General features: G+C 45.8%; 1 protein-coding gene across 1 annotated transcript in view; it reads right to left on the minus strand.

The window, feature by feature from the left end:
- ASPDH (aspartate dehydrogenase domain containing) overlaps positions 1 to 17,540 on the minus strand; it is a 205,338-nt gene extending 187,798 nt beyond the window's left edge. Inside the window, exon 1 of the mRNA XM_069726372.1 lies at positions 17,411 to 17,540. The gene's annotated coding sequence lies outside the window, so the exon portion shown is untranslated. The remainder of the gene's footprint in view (positions 1 to 17,410) is intronic.
- Positions 17,541 to 26,114: the final 8,574 nt, after the last annotated feature.

A 26,114-nucleotide genomic window follows, 5' to 3' on the forward strand; every position in this document is an offset into this window, starting at 1 on the left:
TTGGATGTTTTGGTCTCCCCGAGGCCAATCATCTGTGCCTTTATAGCCTTTTTACTAGGCACTGCTCCTAATAGCCAGATTCCTACTCCACACTGATGAGGGGCAAAAACCCCGAAACAGCTGTCTGTGGATGGATACCATGCTTGGCATAGGTGGCTTTCCTTCATAGGATGCTGCCCTTCCCGTGGTTGTTCCTTCCCGGGGAAAGGCCTGGCTATTCACTGCTTGCGTCGAGAAACACGTGATGGTGTCTCCGCAGCTTCTTTTCATGCATCTGCATATTTCCCATAAGGGATGGGGGCAGTGTTCTGGAATCACTGCGTTGAGAAACACGTGATGGTGTCTCCGCGGTGTTGGATGTTTTGGTCTCCCCGAGGCCAATCATCTGTGCCTTTATAGCCTTTTTACTAGGCACTGCTCCTAATAGCCAGATTCCTACTCCACACTGATGAGGGGCAAAAACCCCGAAACAGCTGTCTGTGGATGGATACCATGCTTGGCATAGGTGGCTTTCCTTCATAGGATGCTGCCCTTCCCGTGGTTGTTCCTTCCCGGGGAAAGGCCTGGCTATTCACTGCTTGCGTCGAGAAACACGTGATGGTGTCTCCGCAGCTTCTTTTCATGCAAGAGCACCTACAGTGACCTGACAATAACCCAAAAACATTGAACGAGCTCTGAGACGTGGGAACTCTGCTGACCGCAATCCCTAATCCTCTCCAACCACACTAGAGGCAGCCGTGGATTGCGCCTAACGCTCCCTATGCAACTCGGCACAGCCTGAGAAACTAGCTAGCCTGAAGATAGAAAATAAGCCTACCTTGCCTCAGAGAAATACCCCAAAGGAAAAGGCAGCCCCCACATATAATGACTGTGAGTTAAGATGAGAAGACAAACGTAGAGATGAAATAGATTTAGCAAAGTGAGGCCCGACTTTCTGAACAGAGCGAGGATAGGAAAGGTAACTTTGCGGTCAACACAAAACCCTACAAAAACCACGCAAAGGGGGCAAAAAGACCCTCCGTACCGAACTAACGGCACGGAGGTACACCCTCTGCGTCCCAGAGCTTCCAGCAAGCAGGAAAAAACAAATAAACAAGCTGGACAGAAAAAACAGCAAATAAAATAGCAAAGCAGAACTTAGCTATGCAGAGCAGCAGGCCACAGGAACGATCCAGGAGAAAACAGGTCCAATACTAGAACACTGACTGGAGGCCAGGATCAAAGCACTAGGTGGAGTTAAATAGAGCAGCACCTAACGACTTCACCACATCACCTGAGGAAGGAAACTCAGAAGCCGCAGTACCACTTTCCTCCACCAACGGAAGCTCACAGAGAGAATCAGCCGAAGTACCACTTGTGACCACAGGAGGGAGCTCTGCCACAGAATTCACAACAGATCGGTCTTTGTTATGTCACCAAGACTGTTCCTGCTTGTCCCAATACCAGTTCACGGTGGTCTTCAAAAAGGCGATTGCTTTGGTAGGTTTGGATGGGGCTTGTTTTGCCCCTCACTCTTTCCGGATAGGAGCCGCAACTGAGGCGGCAATTGGGGGGTTGAGGGCTTCCGCCATTCGCAAGATTGGTAGGTGGCGCTCCAACCGCTTTAAGAGTTATGTGCGGCCAAAAGAGGTGGTTGAGGCGGTTTTATAGGTCTGGATGGAGCGGTTTTTCTTTATGCGGTGGCATTTGTTGAGTTTGTGTTTTGTTTTCCAGGTCCCCAAGCCTTATTGGTGTGGATTCTCAGACACTCGTACGTGCATTGGGGAGCTCTGCGCGCCGATGTTCGGACAGAGGGCAGGCAACTTGGTTTTGACCGAAGCGTGGCAGTCATCCGGTGGCTTGGTTTTCGGGGAATGGCCTGGAATCGCGTGTTGCGGGAGATTCATAACAGCGTGAGATTGGATAGAGCCCCCGACGTTTTGGTCTTGCATGTGGGGGGTAACGACCTAGGGGTCCGACCTTTTCGAGAATTGGTTAGAGACATTAAGCAGGATTGTTTGCGGTTGTGGGTTTTGTACCCGGGGTTGAGTATCGTTTGGTCGGAGATTGTGCCGCGGAAACGGTGGAAACACATGCGGTCTTTGGAAAAAATTGACAAGGCCCGCATAAAGGTTAACAGGGCGGTGTCCGCCTTTGTGGTTAGGAATGGGGGCGTGGCGGTTAGACAATTTGAACTGGAGTCAGGAAAAGGGGAGTATTGGTTGGCAGACGGCGTTCATTTGAATGGATTTCTGGGCTCTCGGGTTGCAGGAGGGCATTGAAAGGGCCATAGCTTTTCGGTCGGGTGGGGTCTCGGGCCTTTAAGGTGTTCAAAGGCCTCTCGTTGTGGCGGCTGGAGGGAGTCCTTGGAGTTGGTGGAAATTGGTTTGGGGGTCCATCGGTATATGGCTCCTCTGTTTTGGATTTTAATATGTTTAGGATCTGGTGAATGGTGGTGGGTATGGTTGAGCGAAATGGATAGTTCATTTTCAAAAGTCGCCGACTTTTGGCACAGTCGGGTTTCACGAAACCCGACCCGACCCCTGTGTGGGGTCGGCCATGCGGTACGCGACTTTCGCGCCAAAGTCGTGTTTCAATGACGCTAAAAGCGCCATTTCTCAGCCAATGAAGATGGACGCAGAGTGTGGGCAGCGTGATGACATAGGTCCTGGTCCCCACCATCTTAGAGAAGGGCATTGCAGTGATTGGCTTGCTGTCTGCGGCGTCACAGGGGCTATAAAGAGGCGTTCCCGCCGACCGCCATCTTACTGCTGCTGATCTGAGCATAGGGAGAGGTTGCTGCCGCTTCATCAGAAGCAGGGATAGCGTTAGGCAGGGTCCATTAACCACCAAACCGCTTGTGCTGTAGCGATTTCCACTGTCCAACACCACCTTTTGTTTGCAGGGACAGTGGAAGCTACTTTTTTTTTTCCTCAACGCTGTAGCTCATTGGGCTGCCCTAGAAGGCTCCCTGATAGCTGCATTGCGGTGTGTATGCCGCTGTGCAAACCAACTGCTTTTTTCAAAGCACAAATCCTGTTGTTCCTTCCTTTCTGCACAGCTATCTTTTTTGTTTGTCCACACATTTGATTTAATTTGTGCAGCAGTCCACTCCTTCTTATTGCTGCCTGCCATACCTGGCTGAGATTACTGCAGGGAGATAGTAATTGTAGGACAGTCCCTTTTTTTTTTTTAATTCTCCCTAAAAAAAAAAGTAGTGGGAGATTAAATGTAAGATTGGCATTTCTGCTAGAGTGCCAGTCCTGTGTGTGCCATCTCTCTTAAATAGTGGGCCATAGAAAGCCTAGTGTTTTTTTTTTTAATTTGGCATCTAAATTCTCCCTGAAAAAATAAAAAAAAACGTGGGAGATTAATATTGGCCTTTCTGCTTGTGTGCCAGTCCTGAGTGTGCCATCTCTCTTAAATAGTGTGCCATAGAAAGCCCAGTGTTTTTTTAAAAAAAAAATTGGTATCTAAATTCTCCCTGAAAAAAAAAACAGTGGGAGATTAATATTGGCCTTTCTACTTGTCTGCCAGTCCTGAGTGTGCCATCTCTCTTAAATAGTGGGCCATAGAAAGCCTAGTGATTTTTTTTTTAAATTTGGTATCTAAATTCTCCCTGAAAAAAAAAAAAGTGGGAGATTAATATTGGCCTTTCTGCTTGTCTGCCAGTCCTGAGTGTGCCATCTCTCTTAAATAGTGGGCCGTAGAAAGCCTAGTGGTTTTTTTTTTTTAAATTGGTATCTAAATTCTCCCTGAAAAAAAAAAAACAGTGGGAGATTAATATTGGCCTTTCTGCTTGTCTGCCAGTCCTGAGTGTGCCATCTCTCTTAAATAGTGAGCCATAGAAAGCCTAGTGTTTTTTTTTTAATTTGGTACCTAAATTCTCCCTGAAAAAAAAAAAACAGTGGGAGATTAATATTGGCCTTTCTGCTTGTGTGCCAGTCCTGAGTGTGCCATCTCTCTTAAATAGTGGGCCATAGAAAGCCTAGTGTTTTTTTTTTAAGTTTGGTATCTAAATTCTCCCTGAAAAAATAAAAAAAAACGTGGGAGATTAATATTGGCCTTTCTGCTTGTGTGCCAGTCCTGAGTGTGCCATCTCTCTTAAATAGTGGGCCATAGAAAGCCTAGTGTTTTTTTTTTTTAATTTGGTATCTAAATTCACCCTGAAAAAAAAAAACAGTGGGAGATTAATATTGGCCTTTCGGCTTGTCTGCCAGTCCTGAGTGTGCCATCTCTCTTAAATAGTGGGCCATAGAAAGCGTAGTGTTTTTTTTTTTTAAATTTGGTATCTAAATTCTCCCTGAAAAAAAAAAAACAGTGGGAGATTAATATTGGCCTTTCTGCTTGTCTGCCAGTCCTGAGTGTGCCATCTCTCTTAAACAGTGGGTCATAGAAAGCCTAGTGTTTTTTTTTAATTTGGTATCTAAATTCTCCCTGAAAAAAAAAAAACAGTGGGAGATTAATATTGGCCTTTCTGCTTGTGTGCCAGTCCTGAGTGTGCCATCTCTCTTAAATAGTGGGCCATAGAAAGCCTAGTGTTTTTTTTTTTTAAATTTGGTATCTAAATTCTCCCTGAAAAAAAAAAAAGTGGGAGATTAATATTGGCCTTTCTGCTTGTCTGCCAGTCCTGAGTGTGCCATCTCTCTTAAATAGTGGGCCATAGAAAGCCTAGTTTTTGTTTTTTTTTAATTTGGTATCTAAATTCTCCCTGAAAAAAAAAACAGTGGGAGATTAATATTGGCCTTTCTGCTTGTCTGCCAGTCCGGAGTGTGCCATCTCTCTTAAATAGTGTGCCATAGAAAGCCTAGTGTTTTTTTTTTTAAATTTGGTATCTAAATTCTCCCTGAAAAAAAAGACTGGGAGATTAATATTGGACTTTCTGCTTGTCTGCCAGTCCTGAGTGTGCCATCTCTCTTAAATAGTGTGCCATAGAAAGCCTAGTGTTTTTTTTTTAATTGGTATCTAAATTGTCCCTGAAAAAAAAAAACGGTGGGAGATTAATTTTGGCCTTTGTGCTTGAGTGACAGTCCTGCGTGTGTGGCATCTATCTCATTTGGTGCCACAGAAAACAGAGTGTGTAACATCGTGCCTGATTTTCCTTGCGGTCTCACCCACCTGTAAAGGGATATCTAAATCATACAGAAGTTAGAGTTCACCTTGTAAGTTGTTTGACAGTAACAAATACCGTTAGTTTGGTGACGTTTTTAAAACAATGAGGAAGTCTGGTGGAAGAGGTCGTGGCCGTGGGCGTTCATTGCCAGCTGGTAATGGTGGTAGTGGAGCATCGGGTGGTCGTGGGAAAAACAATATAGCACCTAAGTCTCGAGCTGTGGAGCCAGGTTCGTCGTCTGGCTACACAAAGCCTCGAACGCTCCCTTTTCTGGGAGTAGGAAAACCGCTTTTAAAGCCGGAGCAGCAAGAGCAAGTTTTGGCTTACCTTGCTGACTCAGCCTCTAGCTCTTTTGCCTCCTCTTCTGAAACTGGTAAATGTAAAAGCAGCGCGTCGTTAGTGGATGTTCACGGTCAGGGACAAGTCGCTTCCTTGTCCTCTTCAGCAAAAACAGCAACAGAGAAGGATGCAGCAGGCGACACAACGGGTTACTCCATGGAGCTCTTTACACATACCGTCCCTGGCTTAGAAAGTGAAACAGTTAACAGGCCATGCCCACTACAAGTTGAATCTGACATGGAGTGCACTGATGCACAGCCACAGCCAGACTACTATGCTGGTCCTTTGACTCAGACCACAACATTGCCCTCGCAGGGTACTGATCCAGAATCAGACCCTGATGAGACTATGTTGCCCCGTCACGAACGCTATACCACCGACTTACACGGTTACACAGACGAAGTTGCACACGAGCTAGAAGAGGAGGTTATAGATGACCCAGTTGTTGACCCCGATTGGCAGCCATTGGGGGAACAGGGTGCAGGCGGCAGTAGTTCTGAAGCGAAGGAGGAGGGGCCGCAGCAGGCATCAACATCGCAACAGGTTCCATCTGCCGGGCCCGTAGATGGCCCAAAATGCGTGGCAAAGCCAAAACCTGTTGGAGGACAGCGTGGCCATCCGGTTAAAGCTCAGTCTGCAATGCCTGAAAAGGGATCTGATGCTAGAAAGAGTGCAGTCTGGCATTTTTTTAAACAACATCCAATTGATCAGCGCAAAGTCATCTGTCAAAAATGTTCAACTACCTTAAGCAGAGGTCAGAATCTGAAAAGTCTAAATACAAGTTGCATGCATAGACATTTAACCACCATGCATTTGCAAGCCTGGACTAACTACCAAACGTCCCTTAAGGTTGTAGCACCCTCGGCCAATGAAGCTAGTCAGCAACGCTACATCCCTTCCGTCAGTGTAAGGCCACCATTTTCTGCACCACCTGCAGTATCTGTGCAGGTTTCTTTGCCGGGCCAAAGCAGTCAGGGTCAGAGAATCACCAGTTTCGTAGTAGGAAACACTGCATCTAGGGCACCGGCGGCAACAATACCGTCTCCAACCGTCTCTCAGTCTGCCATGTCCACCGGCACCCCCGCTAGTTCCACGATCTCCAGCTCTCCAGTCCAGCTCACCCTACATGAGACTCTGGTTAGAAAAAGGAAGTACTTAGCTGTTGTGACCTGGTGGTCAAGACAATAATGGACCTGGTGGTTTAGAGCACACGGAATGACCTGATAGTTACTGATAATAAAGGACGAGCTCTGGGACCGCAATCCCTAATCCTATCAAACACACTAGAAATAGCCGTGGATTGCGCCTAACGCTCCCTATGCAACTCGACACAGCCTAAGAAACTAGCTAGCCCTGAAGATAGAAAAATAAAGCCTACCTTGCCTCAGAGAAATTCCCCAAAGGAAAAGGCAGCCCCCCACATATAATGACTGTGAGTAAAGATGAAAATACAAACACAGAGATGAAATAGATATAGCAAAGTGAGGCCCGACTAACTGAACAGACCAAGGATAGGAAAGGTTACTTTGCGGTCAGCACAAAACCTACAAAAAGACCACGCAGAGGGCGCAAAAAGACCCTCCGCACCGACTCACGGTGCGGAGGCGCTCCCTCTGCGTCCCAGAGCTTCCAGCAAGAAACAGAACAATAAAAATAGAAAGCTGGACAGAAAAATAGCAAACAAAAGAAATACAATCTGGAACTTAGCTTCTGCTGGGAAGACAGGTCACAAGAACGATCCAGGAGTGAACAAGACCAATACTGGAACATTGACAGGTGGCATGGAGCAAAGATCTAAGTGGAGTTAAATAGAGCAGCAGCTAACGAATTAACCTCGTCACCTGTGGAAGGAAACTCAGAAACACCCACCAGAGGAAGTCCATGGACAGAACCAGCCGAAGTACCATTCATGACCACAGGAGGGAGCCCGACAACAGAATTCACAACACTTAGCCTCGCATCCGTGTACACAGGGTTTGAACGCCCACATAGCTAGACTAATCTCGTTAGAGATGATGCCCTACTGGTTAGTTGAAAGCAAAGCTTTCAAAGCCCTGATGGACTATGCTGTACCATGCTACGAGCTACCCAGTCGACACTTCTTTTCGAGAAAAGCCATCCCAGCCCTCCACCAGTATGTTAAAGAGCGCATCGTCCATGCACTCAGGCAATCACTGAGTACAAAGGTGCACCTGACAACAGATGCATGGACCAGTAGGCATGGCCAGGGACGTTACGTGTCCATCACGGCACACTGGGTGAATGTGGTGGATGCAGGGTCCACAGGGGACAGCAATTTTGGGACAGTTCTGCCTAGCCCACGGTCTAGGAAACAGTTGGCTGTAGCCGTTCACACCCCCTCCTCCTCCTCCTCGTCCTCCTGCAGAAGCGAGAGCTCGTCCACAGACCGCAGTCGCCCAACCACTCCATCCGCAGCTGCCACTGTTGCACACCAGTTGTCCCATTATGGGGCAGCTACTGGCAAGCGTCAGCAGGCTGTATTGGCTATGAAGTGTTTGGGCGACAACAGACACACTGCGGAAGTTCTGTCCGAGTTCTTGCAGAAAGAAACGCAGTCGTGGCTGGGCACTGTAGATCTTGAGGCAGGCAAGGTAGTGAGTGATAACGGAAGGAATTTCATGGCTGCCATCTCCCTTTCCCAACTGAAACACATTCCTTGCCTGGCTCACACCTTAAACCTGGTGGTGCAGTGCTTCCTGAAAAGTTATCCGGGGTTATCCGACCTGCTCCTCAAAGTGCGCGGACTTTGCTTGCATATCCGCCGTTCGCCCGTACACTCCAGCCGTATGCAGACCTATCAGCGGTCTTTGAACCTTCCCCAGCATCGCCTAATCATAGACGTTGCAACAAGGTGGAACTCAACACTGCACATGCTTCAGAGACTGTGCGAACAGAGGCGTGCTGTTATGTATTTGTGGGAGGATACACATACACGGGCAGGCAGTAGGATGGCAGACATGGAGTTGTCAGGTGTGCAGTGGTCGAAGGTACAAGACATGTATCAAGTCCTTCAGTGTTTTGAGGAATGCACACGGCTGGTTAGTGCAGACAACGCCATAATAAGCATGAGCATCCCCCTAATGCGTCTGCTGATGCAAAGTTTGACGCACATAAAGGAGCAGGCGTCTGCAGAAGAGGAAGAGGAAAGCCTTGATGACAGTCAGCCATGTCTGGTCAGGGCAGTGTACAGGACGAGGTAGCGGGTGAACAGGAGGAGGAGGATGAGGAGGATGATGGTGAAGAGTATTTTTTTAATGAGGAAGCTTCTCCGGCGCCACTGGAAATTGGTGGCGTGGCAAGGCCGGGTTCTGGTTTTTTGAGGGACACAAGTGACGTAGATTTGCCTGAAACAGCCCCTCAACCCAGCACAACCGCAGATTTGACAACTGGAACTTTTGCCCACATGGCGGATTATGCCTTACATATCCTCAAAAGGGACACACGCATTACTAAAATGATAAACGATGACGATTACTGGTTGGCCTGCCTCCTTGTTCCTCGCTATAAAGGCAAATTGCAAAATATTATGCCACATGAGAACTTGGAACTAATATTACCAACCAAACAATCAACTCTTGTTGACCGTTTGCTTCAGGCATTCCCAGCACACAGCGCCGGTGATCGTTCTCACACGAGCTGCAGGGGGCAGCAGACCAGAGGTGTTAGAGGGGCAGAAATCAGAAGTGGCGTTGGACAGAGGGGTTTTCTGACCAGGTTGTGGAGTGATTTTGCTATGACCGCAGACAGGACAGGTACTGCAGCATCAATTCAAAGTGACAGGAGACAACATTTGTCCAGTATGGTTACTAACTATTTTTCATCCCTTATCGATGTTCTCCCTCAACCGTCATTCCCATTTGATTACTGGGCATCCAAATTAGACACCTGGCCAGAATTGGCAGAATATGCATTGCAGGAGCTTGCTTGCCAGCTAGTGTCCTATCAGAAAGAGTATTCAGTGCTGCAGGTTCAATATTAACCGAAAAAAGGACTCGTCTGGCTACCCAAAATGTGGATGATCTAACCTTCATTAAAATGAACCACAACTGGATTTCGAATTCTTTTGCCCCACCTTGCCCGGCTGACACCTAGCTTTCCTATGAAAAGGTCTTGCTTGTGGACTACTCTGACTGACTTTTCCAATCGCGTAATTTGCAGCAGCTGATTGTCCAGCATACAACATGTTTACACCTCCCAAAATGGCCAAACTCCCCCCACGGGGCCGTGGTCTCGCCACTTGGCGCAAGCACCCATGAGAGTGCCATTTGTCTGAAGAGGTGGGTGTGCCCGCTTTTGGTCGACGGCACTGCCACTGGGTCCCTCATAGTACAATAAAGTGTCTCTGGCGGTCAGACACACTGTTGTAACATGAGGGGCCCTGGGCCTGTACCGCTGGCCACAAGAGAGTTCCCCCCAGCTCAAACATTGCTCTACCACTTGCACAATTATCTCTCACAGTTCCACCAATGTTTAGTCTATGTGCTGACATCATTCAATGCCTGGCACTGACAATACCATTGTGTTGACATGTATGATGGTACTTAACATAGTCAGGGGCAGCGTCCTATATTTACACCAGTAAATAATTAGCGCCAAATTACTAGGTGTAAAACTCAGTAGAGGAGCCCACCCCTGTACCTAAGTATTCCACCCTTTTGTGTTTTGGTTTTGTTGTAATGCGAGACATTAACATCTATTTATTTTTTTGGAGTACTAACTGGCAGACACTCATTACAATCGGCCTCCGCTGACAACACCAATGCTGCCTGCGTACCCCTGCAAGAGAATTGCAAGTGCCTACAGCCAAATTTTGTTATGTTAGGCCTACTACGCCTGTCTGCGGTCCCTCCTTCCACTAGTCCTCCAGTGACCTGTCCACTGCTGCCCATGTATCCCTGGAACCAATGTAAAAGTGCCTACAGCCAAATTTTGTTATGTTAGGCCTACTACGTCTGTCTGCGGTCCCTCCTTCCACTAGTCCTCCAGTCAGTGACCTGTCCACTGCTGCCCGTGTACCCCTGGAACCAATTTAAAAGTGCCTACAGCCAAATTTTGTTATGTTAGGCCTACTATGCCTGTCTGCGGTCCCTCCTTCCACTAGTCCTCCACTGACCAGACCACTGCTGCCCGTGTACCCCTGGAACCAATTTAAAAGTGCCTACAGCCCAAATTTTGTTATGTTAGGCCTACTACGCCTGTCTGCGGTCCCTCCTTCCACTAGTCCTCCACTGACCAGACCACTGCTGCCCGTGTACCCCTGGAACCAATTTAAAAGTGCCTACAGCCAAATTTTGTTATGTTAGGCCTACTACGCCTGTCTGCGGTCCCTCCTTCCACTAGTCCTCCACTGACCAGACCACTGCTGCCCGTGTACCCCTGGAACCAATGTAAAAGTGCCTACAGCCAAATTTTGTTATGTTAGGCCTACTACGCCTGTCTGCGGTCCCTCATTCCACTAGTCCTCTAGTCAGTGACCTGTCCACTGCTGCCCATGTACCCCTGGAACCAATTTAAAAGTGCCTACAGCCAAATTTTGTTATGTTAGGCCTACTACGCCTGTCTGCAGTCCCTCCTTCCACTAGTCCTCCACTGACCAGACCACTGCTGCCCGTGTACCCCTGGAACCAATTTAAAAGTGCCTACAGCCAAATTTTGTTATGTTAGGCCTACTACGCCTGTCTGCGGTCCCTCCTTCCACTAGTCCTCCACTGACCAGACCACTGCTGCCCGTGTACCCCTGGAACCAATGTAAAAGTGCCTACAGCCAAATTTTGTTATGTTAGGCCTACTACGCCTGTCTGCGGTCCCTCCTTCCACTAGTCCTCCAGTGACCTGTCTACTGCTGCCTGTGTACCCCTGGAACCAATTTAAAAGTGCCTACAGCCAAATTTTGCTATGTTAGGCCTACTACACCTGTCTGCGGTCCCTCTTTCCACTAGTCCTCCACTGACCAGACCACTGCTGCCCGTGTACCCCTGGAACCAATTTAAAAGTGCCTACAGGCAAATTTTGTTATGTTAGGCCTACTACGCCTGTCTGCGGTCCCTCCTTCCACTAGTCCTCCACTGACCAGACCACTGCTGCCCGTGTACCCCTGGAACCAATTTTAAAGTGCCTACAGCCAAATTTTGTTATGTTAGGCCTACTACGCCTGTCTGCGGTCCCTCCTTCCACTAGTCCTCCACTGACCAGACCACTGCTGCCCGTGTACCCCTGGAACCAATTTTAAAGTGCCTACAGCCAAATTTTGTTATGTTAGGCCTACTACGCCTGTCTGCGGTCCCTCCTTCCACTAGTCCTCCAGTGACCTGTCCACTGCTGCCCGTGTACCCCTGGAACCTATTTTAAATTGCATAGAGCATCCTTTTTTTAATAGTAGGCATACAAACTCTGTCTGTGGTCCATAATTGAAATTGTCCTCCACTGAACAGACCAATGCTGCCTGTGTACCCCTGTAACCTTTTTTAAACTTCATTGAGCCAAATATTGTGTTTAAGGCCTACTACCTGTGTCTGTCTGCGCCACCTAATACAGCTGTCCTCCTTTTAAAAAAGCTGAGCGTCAATAGTCTGGTTTTCAGCCTATAGGAATTTGAAAACTGCATTGGGGCTACTACTACTACTTCGCTAGGGCCTACTAACGGTGTCTGCCGCTCCAAGGTGTTCCCCAGGTTTTCTCTCCATAGCTTAGAGCTTCTAGCTCTCGTTTAGTAGTTGTTGAAAACAACACTGCATTCGGCCTACAAGTTGGGTCTGGGGTGTAAAGACGGTGTGTTCTACTCCAAGGTGTTCCCCAGGTTGCCTCTCCATTGCTTCGATCTTAAAGCTCTTCTTAAGTAGTTGTTGAAAACAACACTGCATTCGGCCTACAAGTTGGGTCTGGGGTGTAGAGACGGTGTCTTCCGCTCCAAGGTGTTCCCCAGGTTGCCTCTCCATTGCTTCAATCTTAAAGCTCTTCTTAAGTAGTTGTTGAAAACAACACTGCATTCGGCCTACAAGTTGGGTCTGGGGTGTAGAGACGGTGTGTTCCACTCCAAGGTGTTCCCCAGGTTGCCTCTCAATTGCATCGATCTTCTGGCTCTTCTTAAGTAGTTGTTGAAAACAACACTGCATTCTGCCTACAAGTTGGGTCTGGGGTGTAGAGACGGTGTCTTTCGCTCCTAGGTGTTCCCCAGGTTGCCTCTCCATTGCTTCAATCTTAAAGCTCTTGTTTAGTAGTTGTTGAAAACAACACTGCATTCGGCCTACAAGTTGGGTCTGGGGTGTAGAGACGGTGTCTTCCGCTCCAAGGTGTTCCCCAGGTTGCCTCTCCATTGCTTCAATCTTAAAGCTCTTGTTTAGTAGTTGTTGAAAACAACACTGCATTCTGCCTACAAGTTGGGTCTGGGGTGTAGAGACCGTGTCTTCCGCTCCAAGGTGTTCCCCAGGTTGTCTCTCCATTGCTTCAATCTTAAAGCTCTTTTTAAGTAGTTGTTGAAAACAACACTGCATTCGGCCTACAAGTTGGGTCTGGGGTGTAGAGATGGTGTCTTCCGCTCCAAGGTGTTCCCCAGGTTGCCTCTCCATTGCTTCAATCTTAAAGCTCTTGTTTAGTAGTTGTTGAAAACAACACTCCATTCGGCCTACAAGTTGGGTCTGGGGTGTAGAGACGGTGTCTTCCGCTCCAAGGTGTTCCCCAGGTTTCCTCTCCATTGCTTCAATCTTAAAGCTCTCGTTTAGTAGTTGTTGAAAACAACACTGCATTAGGCCTATTAGTTGGGTTGGGGCCTTCTATCTGTGTCTGCCGCTCCTTGCTGTTCTCCTACAGTGAACAAAGCTGTGCCGCCGGTTTACTACTGTTGCCAATTTTGAACTGCATCTATATATATAATTGTCTAAGGGTTTTTCCGTCTGTCTGTCTGTCTGTCTTTCTGTCTGTCTGTCCTGGAAATCCTGCGTCTCTGATTGGTCGAGGCCGCCAGGCCTCGACCAATCAGCGACGGGCACAGCGACGATGATGTCATAATAGTTGCCATGGCGACGATGATGTCATAAAGGTTGCCTCGACCAATCAGCGACGGGCACAGTCTGCCGCGAATTCTGGAATCATCATTGTCCATATACTACGGGGACATGCATATTCTAGAATACCCGATGCGTTAGAATCGGGCCACAATCTAGTTTAGAATACTTACTGATTTGGGCCTACTCTCTGTGTCAGCCTCTCATTCCAGTTGTCCTCCACTGAACAAAACAATGCCCCCTGGTTAGTCCTGTTACCAATTTTGAACTGCATTTAGCCCACTTTATTCTTTGGGCCCATATCTGTTTCCCCCTCATCCTGCCCATTGCCCAGCCAGTGATAGATGAGTCTGCTGGTACATTGACCCATAATGCAACATTCCCCGTGCACGCTACACTGCAAGATTGTGACCCTGCTGAAAGTCAGGTCCTCCTTCCCGCATACCATACCACCTTACACGGGGACAAAGAGAAAGGTGCAGATGAAGGTGCAGGTTCCTTCATCAGGTGGGGGGAGGAATACTCGTTGGCGACGTCACTGGCACAGGGCCCCTCATAGTACGCAAAAGTGTTGCTACCGGTGGGAGGCGCCCACGCTGTGCAAACACACCGCTGTACTTTGAGGGGCCCTGTGCCAGTGCCAATGCCAACGAGTGGGCCCCCCCTGCTTGCTCAGGATCACAGCACTTGCAAAGTTGAAATACTTACCTCTCCCTGCTCCACTGCCGTGACGTGGTCCAGATTTACTGGGTCCACTAATTACTTGAACCAGCCCTACCCCCCACAACTTTAGCCAAATGACCCCCAATTTCAAATGCCTTACAATTATTATAAGCTAAATTAAGATTGACAAGCTTCAGTAACAAGAATGGATGTTTTTGCCATTAAAATGGGCTCTGTACATGTTTTCCTGGCCTCTACTCACTGCCGACTATGCTCCCCCATTGACTTGCATTGGGTTTCGTGTTTCGGTCGATCCCCGACTTTTCGCGATAATCGGCCGATTCCACTCGACTCGACTTTTGAGATAGTCGGGTTTCGCGAAACCCGACTCGACTCTAAAAAGGTTAAGGTCGCTCAACCCTAGTGGTGGGGAGTTCCGGCAGGGGTGGTCGGAGCTCCCGTTTTATTACCGTGAACAGTGAACCCTCTTGTAGGGTTTTTGGTGCTCCCGAGCCAGGGTTACAACGGCTGGGAGTAAGATATGGTTTTTAAGTTACGTTCGCGGTATGGTTAAAATCACCAGATCCTTGTGGGCTCCAAGGACTTCTCCTAGTTTTTGAAATGTATGCTTTTTTACATTCATTGTTAACTGTTGTTTTGTTTAATAAACAGGCTGCTGTGGCCTACATAATTCCAAAATAAACATCTGTCTCTGTCTTAATTGGGAAAATGGGTTCGGGTGGTCCTGTTGGGACAGAAAAAGGTAAGGGATTGAAAGGGTGTGAACAGGAGGTATTTTCCTCTTTCCCATGAAGCGCCTTCGACAATACCAGGGTCATGTGCTGCTTCATTTGGCGCCCGTCTCTCTGCGCGCTTGCTGGTACTTGTGAGTCTTTACTGCGCCCTACGGCATGCTCTGACCTGCACGCTCGGCGACGCTCCCCGTGTTTTTACTGCACCCAACCGTTATCACTGCTGCGCAGCCTAGCGCTGATCGCGGTTCGGCGCAGGTCCTCTCTCACTCAGCCCTCCGGCAGAAAGCCCTTCTCTTTTCCTGCGTAAACCTCCTTATACTCTCCTGACTCACCACACCCCATCTCTGCAGGTCATGGGTCTCCTCCGTCATCAATTTCCTTTTACCCTGCAACAGGAGACTCGGCCCCAGCAGTTACAAACCCAGCGCTTCAGCAGCACTTGTATCCTGGTTCTCTCCTCTACAGGCATCAGATGTCTGCTCCAAAAGTTTGCAGACTCAAGAGCAGGAAAGCTTCTTCACCGGCGATGCCCTTATTTTTTTCAGTTGGATCCTGACGGGTTTGTAGTGCAACAGTACACCCTTGGTTATAGGATATAGTGAGAACATCAATTACCAACCACCAGGACTATAGACCCAACACCAAGAAATAAGTGGCACGGATATATGTTTTATAAAAATATTACTTTATTTGTAGTGGTAATGACATACTTTATGTGCACATGTTTGAAAGACATATAGAAAAAAATTAAAAAATAAATATATATATATACATATATATATAATAAGTGACATATATATATATATATATATATATATATATATATATATATATATATAAAATCACCAATATATATATAAAAACCTAAGTAGGCATAAGGTACACCATAAAAGGAACAATTTTTTACACAGGACTCCTACAGGTAAAATAAAATTTAGTGTTTTCCACAAGTGATCATAAAATTGTAAAAATATATAAAATTATTGGTAAAAACTGAAAAATATGGGGTTAAATCTATAACCCGCAATGTGAGCAAATATAATTGACTATAATCCGTGCAAAAAGTGCAATGTGCCAAAGAATGTAGCAAGAGAACGATGCGCTAAGTGCTCAGATTGAAAGGAAAAGGGATAGTGGAAGGGAATATTTAGGAGTTCCTGTACCTTTAAGGCATCACCAAATCCAAACAATGCGCACCCCGACGCGCGTTTCGGATATAGAATCCTTCGTCAGGGGTGGCAGGTTCTATAATCAAGGAGTTTATACAATATCGGATTATCCGACGTCAGACGCCAGGGTGATGTGCAGCGCAGACGCCGACAAGCAGATCTGGAAGTTCCCGCCCCCCGCATCACGTGGTCGGACGCACAGGAGCTGAGTACCCGGCGTTGCCTAGATCACAGAGACACAAAGAGCAGGGACAGCGAACCACTGAAGGCGCATGCGCACAACTCCGGCGTACTGATGTGGGTAGGGGATTCAAGAGGCCAAGTCAGATTAGAGCATATGGGATGTGGCGCACCCATTACTAAATCTAATGTGGGGAAAAGGGGCGGGGAAGCAGAGGGGAGGGCTGAAAAGGGATAACAACCAGCCCCAATGTGCAGGAAGGTATATTATGACTTTATTTGGTGCAAATTAGCAGCAAGATCCAAAGTTACGCATAGACATTTCCAGTGCGCACATATGAGCTTTGACAAGGGGGAAGGCTACCAATTGCAAAAAGTGTATAACTATACTTGTATAGTATACAAATAAACACCATATACACCAAGAATCCTTGGTTTTCGGGTGTTTGATTCACCCTTTCTTTACCCGCTGGCTGCATGCTGGCTGCAATATTGGATTGAAGTTTATTCTCTGTCCTCCATAGTACACGCCTGCACAAAGTGCAATCTTGCCTTGTGCAGGCATGTACTACGGAGGACAGAGAATGAACTTCAATCCAATATTGCAGCCAGCATGCAGCCAGCAGGTAAGGAAAGGGTAAATCAAACACCCGAAAACCCCCCGCCTCTATGGCTGAAGATTGTTCCCTCCAAATTCAGGTGACAGAGTCCCTTTAAACACACTATAAATTGTACCTCCAAGGCCCTACTATACTACGCAACTTGCCCCTGTCCCCTCATATATGTGGGACTCACCACTCGACAACTAAAAATCTGCTCCAGAGAACATGTCCTGGGTATATTGGCTGCGAAGGATGTTGTGGATATTTCCCTATTAAAAACGATTCCCAAGCATTTTAAGATTCACCACAATTGCGATGCCTCACTATTGAAAGTGACTGGCATCGATATGATTGAACAGAATGAAAGAGGGGGTAAGGTTAGTATACCTTTTGCAAAAATGGAGGCCAGGTGGTTATGGACTTTGGATACTTTCTCCCCACTTGGCCTAAATGAAAACTTTCTGTAAACTCTTATGTTTTAATCAAGGTGTTCTATTCTTTTATACCTTTTATATTGTATATATTTCTATATAGACTTTTTATCATTATTATGTTACCTAATTTCTTTTAAATTTTAGATAATACTTACTCTATGTACTTTATGGATTTGAAGTCGCCATAGTCGCATTATTGCTTCTTCTGTATTTGAGATTCATCCGTTTGGAAAACTTGGAGAATGTTCTTCATGCGGTGACAAAGGATTCTGACCAGAATATTTCTTACATCTGTTATCTAGAAATATAAATATAGAAATTATTTGTCAGCATTAAAATGGGTGACTCATATGTTAATTACTATAATATTATACTTCTAAGATCATTTATCCCTACTATGCTATTATTTCTGTGGCATTATATTTCTAAAAATATTTTTTTCTTTTGATATATTTTTTTGCTCATCCTGTACCTCCTGGTGCATGATTAAGTGATATTTATATTATTCTTGGTGGTCCATTTAGATATATTTTATATTTCTTTACTATCTATTTTTCACGTGATTTTTGTGATGGTCAGGTGTACTGTACTTTCTATCATTTCAATTTTTAAGCTCACCCTATACCTCCTAATTTATGACTAAGTGGTAATTACTATTATCTCTGGAGGCATTTTTGTATTTTTTCCATCTATTTCCACGTGATTTTTGTGGAGATCGGGTGTGTTTCACTTTTTATCATACATATTTTTTGTGATTACAGTGTATATATATCTATCTAATGATTCTTGGTGTATATGGTGTTTATTTGTATACTATACAAGTATAGTTATACACTTTTTGCAATTTTTGTATAGTTTTTTCACATTATTTACATTATATAGACTTGTGCTCATCCAGCCCCTCCTGATGCCCCTCCTTATTTTTTCTCCAGCATAATCTAGTCATACTCTCTCTCTCCTTTTCATTATTGCAAGTCTCCAATTGGTAGCCTTCCCCCTTGTCAAAGCTCATATGTGCGCACTGGAAATGTCTATGCGTAACTTTGGATCTTGCTGCTAATTTGCACCAAATAAAGTCATAATATACCTTCCTGCACATTGGGGCTGGTTGTTATCCCTTTTCATCCCTCCCCTCTGCTTCCCTGCCCCTTTTCCCCACATTAGATTTAGTAATGGGTACGCCACATCCCATATGCTCTAATCTGACTTGGCCTCTTGAATCCCCTACCCACATCAGTACGCCGGAGTTGTGCGCATGCGCCTTCAGCGGTTCGCTGTCCCTGCTCTTTGTGTCTCTGTGATCTCGGCAACGCCGGGTACTCAGCTCCTGTGCGTCCGACCACGTGATGCGGGGGGCGGGAACTTCCAGATCTGCTTGTCGGCGTCTGCGCCGCACATCACCCTGGCGTCTGACGTTGGATAATCCCATATAATATAAACTCCTTGATTATAGAACCAGCCACCCGCTTGTAATGACCAGAGGTCCGAATAAGATCCAGTGAGTCACAAACCAAGACCAAGGCAGAAATCTCCAACGGTATTTACTCAAAAGCAAAATAATAAAGGTAATACGGAGAATATTAAGGCAGATGCACCCCAAAGATACACTAGCTCAGCAGCAGCTGAAATCACTGTGCCACTCCAAGGTCTCCTGAGAACTGTTTCTATAACAGACTAGTAAGAAATTTACCTAACAGAGTAACTAAAAACAGGAAACAAGTGTAAATTGAATGTAGTGTTATCAAGGGAGCCCCTGGAACGGCACACTGAGTATAACTTACACAACTCTAATATAAGATACACCTCTAAAGTAACCATTAAACACTCAGAGCAGAGATACCCGGGTATCTATAACTATGGTACCGTATCCTGAGATAGATTTCCTCTCAGGTAGGAATCCGCACAGGCTGCAGCCAGTCCATATCTTCAGCGCCAATAAGTTACAGCAAGCTCCTCTTGTCTTGTCGGCAGATGCCGAGCCCAAACGCCGGGGACTTAGTTAGTGGTCTCACGATGTTGTCTCTGCTTCCGTAGCTCCTAGGAATGCTTCCACGACAACCCGTCCGTCTCTGTATCAGCAGTCTGCCCAGACTTGTTTCTCCACTCAATGCACAGGGAATCCACAGCCTTCCAAATACGTACTGGGTTTTAGTAAAGTCTCAGCCTTTTCTTAGATCAAGGGTTAGCTCTTCTCCAGGAAACGTTAGCAGCAAAAGTCTCTCAAAAGCTTCTTTTCCTCCAAACACACTCGCAGTAAATCCACACACAGTCTCTTTTTAAGATATCACAGCAGCTTCTGCCTTTTCTTCCCGCCTTTTTCCTCTCAGCTCTCACTTCCTTGTTTCACTTTACACACAAGACACCAGACCCCACCCCCCAGCACACATTGTCTCTGGGAGTTTTTCAGGGTCTGTCCTCTGCTGCAGCAGGCAAAAACCACAGGGTCCTAGTGCCCTCTCAGTGGAACTACAGTTCACTCTCTTACACGCTGATGAAGGATTCTATATCCGAAACGCGCGTCGGGGTGCGCATTGTTTGGATTTGGTGACGCCTTAAAGGTACAGGAACTCCTAAATATTCCCTTCCACTGTCCCTTTTCCTTTCAATCTGAGCACTTAGCACATCGTTCTCTTGCTACATTCTTTGGCACATTGCACTTTTTGCACGGATTATAGCTAATTATATTTGCTCACATTGCGGGTTATAGATTTAACCCCATATTTTTCAGTTTTTACCAATAATTTTATATATTTTTACAATTTTATGATCACTTGTGGAAAACAGTAAATTTTATTTTACCTGTAGGAGTCCTGTGTAAAAAATTGTTCCTTTTATGGTGTACCTTATGCCTACTTAGGTTTTTATATATATATTGGTGATTTATATATATATATATATATATATATATATGTCACTTATTTTATATATATATATATATATATATATATATTTCTTTATTTATTTATTTATTTATTTTCTATATGTCTTTCAAACATGTGTACATAAAGTATGTCATTACCACTACAAATAAAATAATATTTTCATAAAATATATATCCGTGCCACCTATTTCTTGGAGTTGCGTCTATAGTCCTGGTGGTTGGTAATTGCTATTCATGTGAGTGGTTACCACTCATCCCATTTGTTGCACTGGGGTTTAATAAATAGTTTCATATGTATATATGTAATCTTGTATAGAATCGATTGACCCTATAAAGTGCTAACAAATTTTTTGCTTATAGTGAGAACATGCAGACAGATATAAATAAGGAACAAGCACCAATCAGAGCAAAGAGAAATAATTGATTAATGAAATGCTGCAGCTGTAGCACAAAACAAATGAGGACTGGAAGTTAAGTGGTTAATAGAATCAATAGATATAGAACAAATCGTTTTTGTGATTCATTCCCTTGGGGAATTTCGTATCTAGGCACAATATTCAAAAAACTTCCTTCATCAATAAATGTTTATGCCGGCCCTCTCCTCGTCTGCGACAACTGACCTTTTCCATGGCAAAACACGTAAAATTAGTGAGGTCGCCCTTATGGATAGAAACAAAATGTTTAGTTGCTCCAGAGTAGGAGCTATTTTTGACGTTGATATTAGCGATATGTTCAGCAATCTTCTTTGCAAATTTACGGATTGTGCAGCCAATGTATTTGGTATCACAATTAATAAAAGTGGAGATCTGATGATTTATTGTGGGGGAGTCAAACATAAAAAAATTGTGGCATAGCAAATACTGGGGAACCATATTGATAAATTCCTTTAAATTAAAAGAATAGTTGCTGTACTCGTCCAAATGGTGTCTAATGGGTGAAAGAGCCAGATTGTGGGGGATGGTAGAGTAAAGGTTCACTATGACTTTTGACTCCAAATACTTTCTCCAGGTTTTGGGTGCCCTCTTGGGCTTGAGATTCTCTTTATATTTAGCTATACTTTATATGTTCTGGAGGGAAGAAACTTTCATATTTTCCACTAACAACTAGAGATGGGCGGACATCTGGATGTTCAGTGTAACGGGTCTACCAAGCTGGGGTACCTCTTTCAGTACCACCCCGTGTTTCAGGAGGTCCACTCTGCTTTGGTTGGAGTCTGAATGAAGGACGCTGGCTGGAATTGCTTGGTTACATGGGCGCATATAAAAGATCACTGCTTCTCCACGTATTTCCATTCTGACAACACTTTACTCACAGGACACAGAATATATCACACAGATACAGAGGGCAGGCCAATAGAAAAGCGGCAGGCCAGACATACATTACAATAGCTGCAGGTAGCCAGAGCCTGCCGATATTTACTGTGGGAATTACAAAGGTGGGGGCGGACAGAAGGGGGATATCTTGTCCCCTCTGCCCAGGGGCACAGCCTGTGAGCTGATGCATTAGGGACATGCATCTCACATGGAACCTATTATACATACATATAACTGCACAACATATTCTGGGTGCTGAGTGGTTCCGTAACACATAACATTCAGGTCCTTCGGGTTCGGCCGAACAGTTACAAAAAGTTTGGGTTCAGGTACCAGAACAGTTCTTGGACCCGAACACGAACCCGGACCCCATACACTTGATTGGGGAGCCCAAACATCCAGTGCTTGCTGCGCAGTAATGTGCAAGACAGTGCTGCAAACACCGCGTCTGATTGGCGGTGAAAGTGCTTCGGTTCTCATGCTGTCAGAAGTCAGCGGGGAGTGCTCAGCTGTGATCAGAGGTATAAGGTTTACCTCCGGACACTAGTGTCAGCTGGTGGAACAACTGCTTCCATCATCCAACACCTGCTACCACTAATAACAGCAAGAGCATGAGCGGCAGATGGAAGTATTCATCAGCCACTCCTGCACTGTAAATAAATAATAATAAAAAAAAACGACATGGGTTCCCCTGTATTTTTTATAACAAGACAGTAAAACTCACAGCTGGGGCTGCAACTCTCAGCTGTCGGGTTCAGCAAGGCTAGTTATCAAGAATAGAGGGGTCCCCACACCATATATTTTAATTACCGTATATACTCGAATATAAGCCGAGAATTTCAGCCCATTTTATTAGGCTGAAATTGCCCCTCTCGGCTTATACTCGAGTCATTCCCAGGGGTCGGCAGGGGAGGGAGTGCGGCAACTGTGTCATAATACTCACCTGCTCCTGGGGTGCTCCCTGCCTGTCCCTGGTTCCCCGGCACCGGCAGCTTCTTCCTGTAGTGAGCGGTCACATGGTACCGCTCATTGCAGTAATGAATATGGGCCCGACTCCACTCCCATAGGGGTGGAGCTGCATATTCATTACTGTAATGAGGGGTACCATGTGACCGCTCACTACAGGAAGAAGCTGCCGACACCGGGGAACAGTGTGCACACTGCCCTCTGCCTGAGCGTCAGTGCAGAGGACGGGGAAGACACAGCGGCGGTCAGCACTGGAACGTGGAGCAGGTGAATATAGCAAGTGCCAGGGGCCTGAGAGGTGAGTATGTCATTTTTTATTTTTTTAATCGCAGCAACAGCATATGGGGCAAATATCTGTATGGAGCATCTTATGGGGTCATGTGCAGCATTATACGGGGCAATTATCTATATAGAGCCATGTGCAGCATTATATGGGGCAAATATCTGTATGGGGCCATGTGCAGCATTATATGGGGCAAATATCTGTATGGGGCCATGTGCCTCATTACATGGGCAAATATCTCTATGGAGCATCTTATGGGGCCATGTGCAGCATTATATGGGGCAAATATCTTTATGGAGCATTTTATGGGGCCATAATCCACATTTGTGGAGCATTATACGGGGCAAATGTGTCTATGGAGCATCTTATGGGGCCATAATCAGCATTTGTGCAGCATTGTATGGGGCAAATGTCTGTATGGAGCATCTTCTGGGGTCATAATCAACATTTGTGCAGCATTATATGGGGCATATTTTCTTATGGAGTCCATCATAAACTGTTTGGAGCATTATATGGGGCGTATTTTGTATGGAGCATCTTATGGGGCCATAATGAACTGTATGGAGCATTATATGGGGCTCTTGATTCAATATGGATATTCAAAAACACTTAAACTAGTGATTTCTCAATTAATTTCATTCAAGTAATTTTTATTGAAAATTTTCTCGACCATGTCAACAAGACATAACACGAGACATAACTCGAGAGGGGAGGAAGTGGTGGGGGTCGAGGGGCAAGGGAGAAGGGGAGACACATGAGGACATAGGGGAAGGGACAAGAACAAGGTAAGAAGACAAATATGATCTACGTACGCAGCGTAGATAGTTTATACAACTATAGAAACCTTTATAGGTGGATATTTGTATAACAATCAGTAGTTGGTACAAAACAGTAGCAAATAATGCAGGTATAGCAACCTAGAAAACTGAATACCTCTAATTGGTTTTATTAGTTAGGAAAATCAATAACTCTCAAGTATTTTATGTAGTAGAAGAAATAAACAATGCAAGTTTAACATTTATCAACATTCTGTAATTACAAGAACCCACATATGTATGACCAAATATATTAGGGATAAATCTCTAACCAGCGATGCCATTTGATGGCAAATTTTTTAAAACCTGCATTGGCGATGGAAAATTTAGATTTCTCAATTAATTTAACTTTTATTGGTATCTATTTTTATTTTTGAAATTTACCAGTAGCTGCTGCATTTTTCACCCTAGGCTTATACTCAAGTCATTAAGTTTTCCCAGTTTTTTGTGGCAATATTAAGGGGTCGGCTTATACTCTGGTCGGCTTATACTCGAGTATATACGGTATTGAAATAAATAATTAAAAAAAACGGTGTGGGTTCCCCAGCATTTTTGGCAACCAACCTTGCTAAAGCAGAGAGCTGGGGGCTGGTATTCTCAAGCTTTTAAGGGGCCATGGATATTGGCCCCAGCCTAAAAATAGCAGCCCACAGCTGTCCCGAAAAGGCTCATCTATTAGATACGCCAATTCTGGTGCTTTGCCCGGCTCTCCCCACTTGCCCTGTAGCGGTGGAAAGTGGAGTTCATGGAGTGACCGCTAGAGCTGTGGGGTACTTGGGCCAGGTTGGACAGGTCTTCAGGGGGGTTGTCACGGCAGCAGTGACCCGGTCCGTGGCCCTGGGCATCCAATAAAATTCATGAAATGAAGGGGAAATAAAGTCTATAGGGAGTTAGTTCATGATGCCACCTGTGGTGCTTGACAATGGATGGCTGACGCAGACTGAGGTCTGCGGAGGACGAGGGTCAACGGAGCTGCGCTTGCCCCACATGCGGCAGCATCCTAAGAAAAAGATATCAGAAGGGAATTGTCTTGTAGTGAGTGAGAAACGAAGTCATAGCAAAATGAGAGGAAACCAGAAGGAGTTCTGCCCTGTAAAAAGCTGCCTCCTTTCTGAGGCGCAGAAAGAACACCGAGGGAGTAAGGATCTCTTTACTTCAGAGACTGGCAGGACAGTTAACTCCACGTTGGCTGCCCGACCTTATGAAGCGATGGCCGGGGGACCACCACTGTGCAAGAAGACTACTGTTCACAAGATGAGGTGCAAACAACAAAGGGTTGATTTATTAGAAGGCAAGAAATGAAGGGAATGAGGAAGATGCAAACAGGGGGTTACAATGGCAAAAGACAATGTAAACGTGTAATCTTTCCTGTAAAATAGCACGGTGCTACAACTATTACAGACCCAGAATATGTCTCACAAGCAAGTTTAAACAATTAACAAATAACAATGCTACTCTATGTATAACCTCCCTGGCCTTTACTAAGCAGGCCACACGGCTCCCGTGTACTGGCTACTGAAGCCTACACTAGGCCCTAACAGGTGCACCAAACAGGAACAGACTCACAGTGATGTTGCGGACTCAGGTCCAGTCCCAGGGGGCCCCCAGAAGTCCAATATGATGGTGCGTACAGCTTTCTGTCAGCTCCGGGAAACTTGGTCTTCTCCTTGCTTCTGGATCCTTGGTATGCTCCTGGAAACTGTAAGTCCCTTTCTCAGTATCTTCGTGGCTTCACAAACTAGCACAAGACAGCCACCTTTGCTGTACCCAGAAAAGTCTTTAAATTTCACAAGTAAACTTCGTCCCAAGCTGTGGGACCTTTCTTGTAGCAAACAGCACACAGTTCTCTCTCCAGCAGCTTCAGCTCACACGCACAGTTCAGGCTCAACTCCTCCCCTCATCCTAGGGCAGTTTATCTTCACCGTCTCTAGCAGGGGGAAGCAGGACATTCCATCGTACCAGACAAGGGGGTGCTGTCTCTTAAAGTGGCAGCGTGTTACTGTCCATAACAGCACTACCCTCTTAGATGCCTCCCTTCTTAATGATGGTTGTCCTCGACCATCACAGAATGAAGGTTGAAGCATAATGAAGAAACGTGCAATGCGAAACAGCACCTATAGAGGAGGCATCAAAGGTGTAAAAACAGACAGAGGACACTGTTCTACATATCGGACTGGTGAAACCCCTGCATTAGACCTCTGGGATCTCCGAAGCTCTTGGCTGTCAGGCAAGGCTTGATTATCTTCCAGAGGAACACTTGTTGCAGGAGACATTGTGAGCTCTTGTCTGGTCTCGTCCTCGCATGGCGGTACTGGTGCATCCATGGAATTACTGTCTCTGTGCGGCTGAGAACCCTCTACTGTGTCAGGGACGGTCCACCACTCATCATCGATTTCACCATCAGGCATGACAGATTCAGGAAGTGGAGTGGCACCTTCAGGCGACAATGGCGTAGAACATACCTCAGACCGGCAAGCCGCAGGATATTTCTGTGAAGTACTCTTGGGGCGGATGCCCCATTCTCAATCTGTACCTTGTAGACAGGGCCGTTAGCATACACTCACTCGATAACCTTGTACAGCTGTACTTCCCATCTCTCAC

This window comes from Ranitomeya imitator, chromosome 1, assembly GCF_032444005.1.
Source record: "Ranitomeya imitator isolate aRanImi1 chromosome 1, aRanImi1.pri, whole genome shotgun sequence".
Taxonomy (NCBI): Eukaryota; Metazoa; Chordata; class Amphibia; order Anura; family Dendrobatidae; genus Ranitomeya; species Ranitomeya imitator.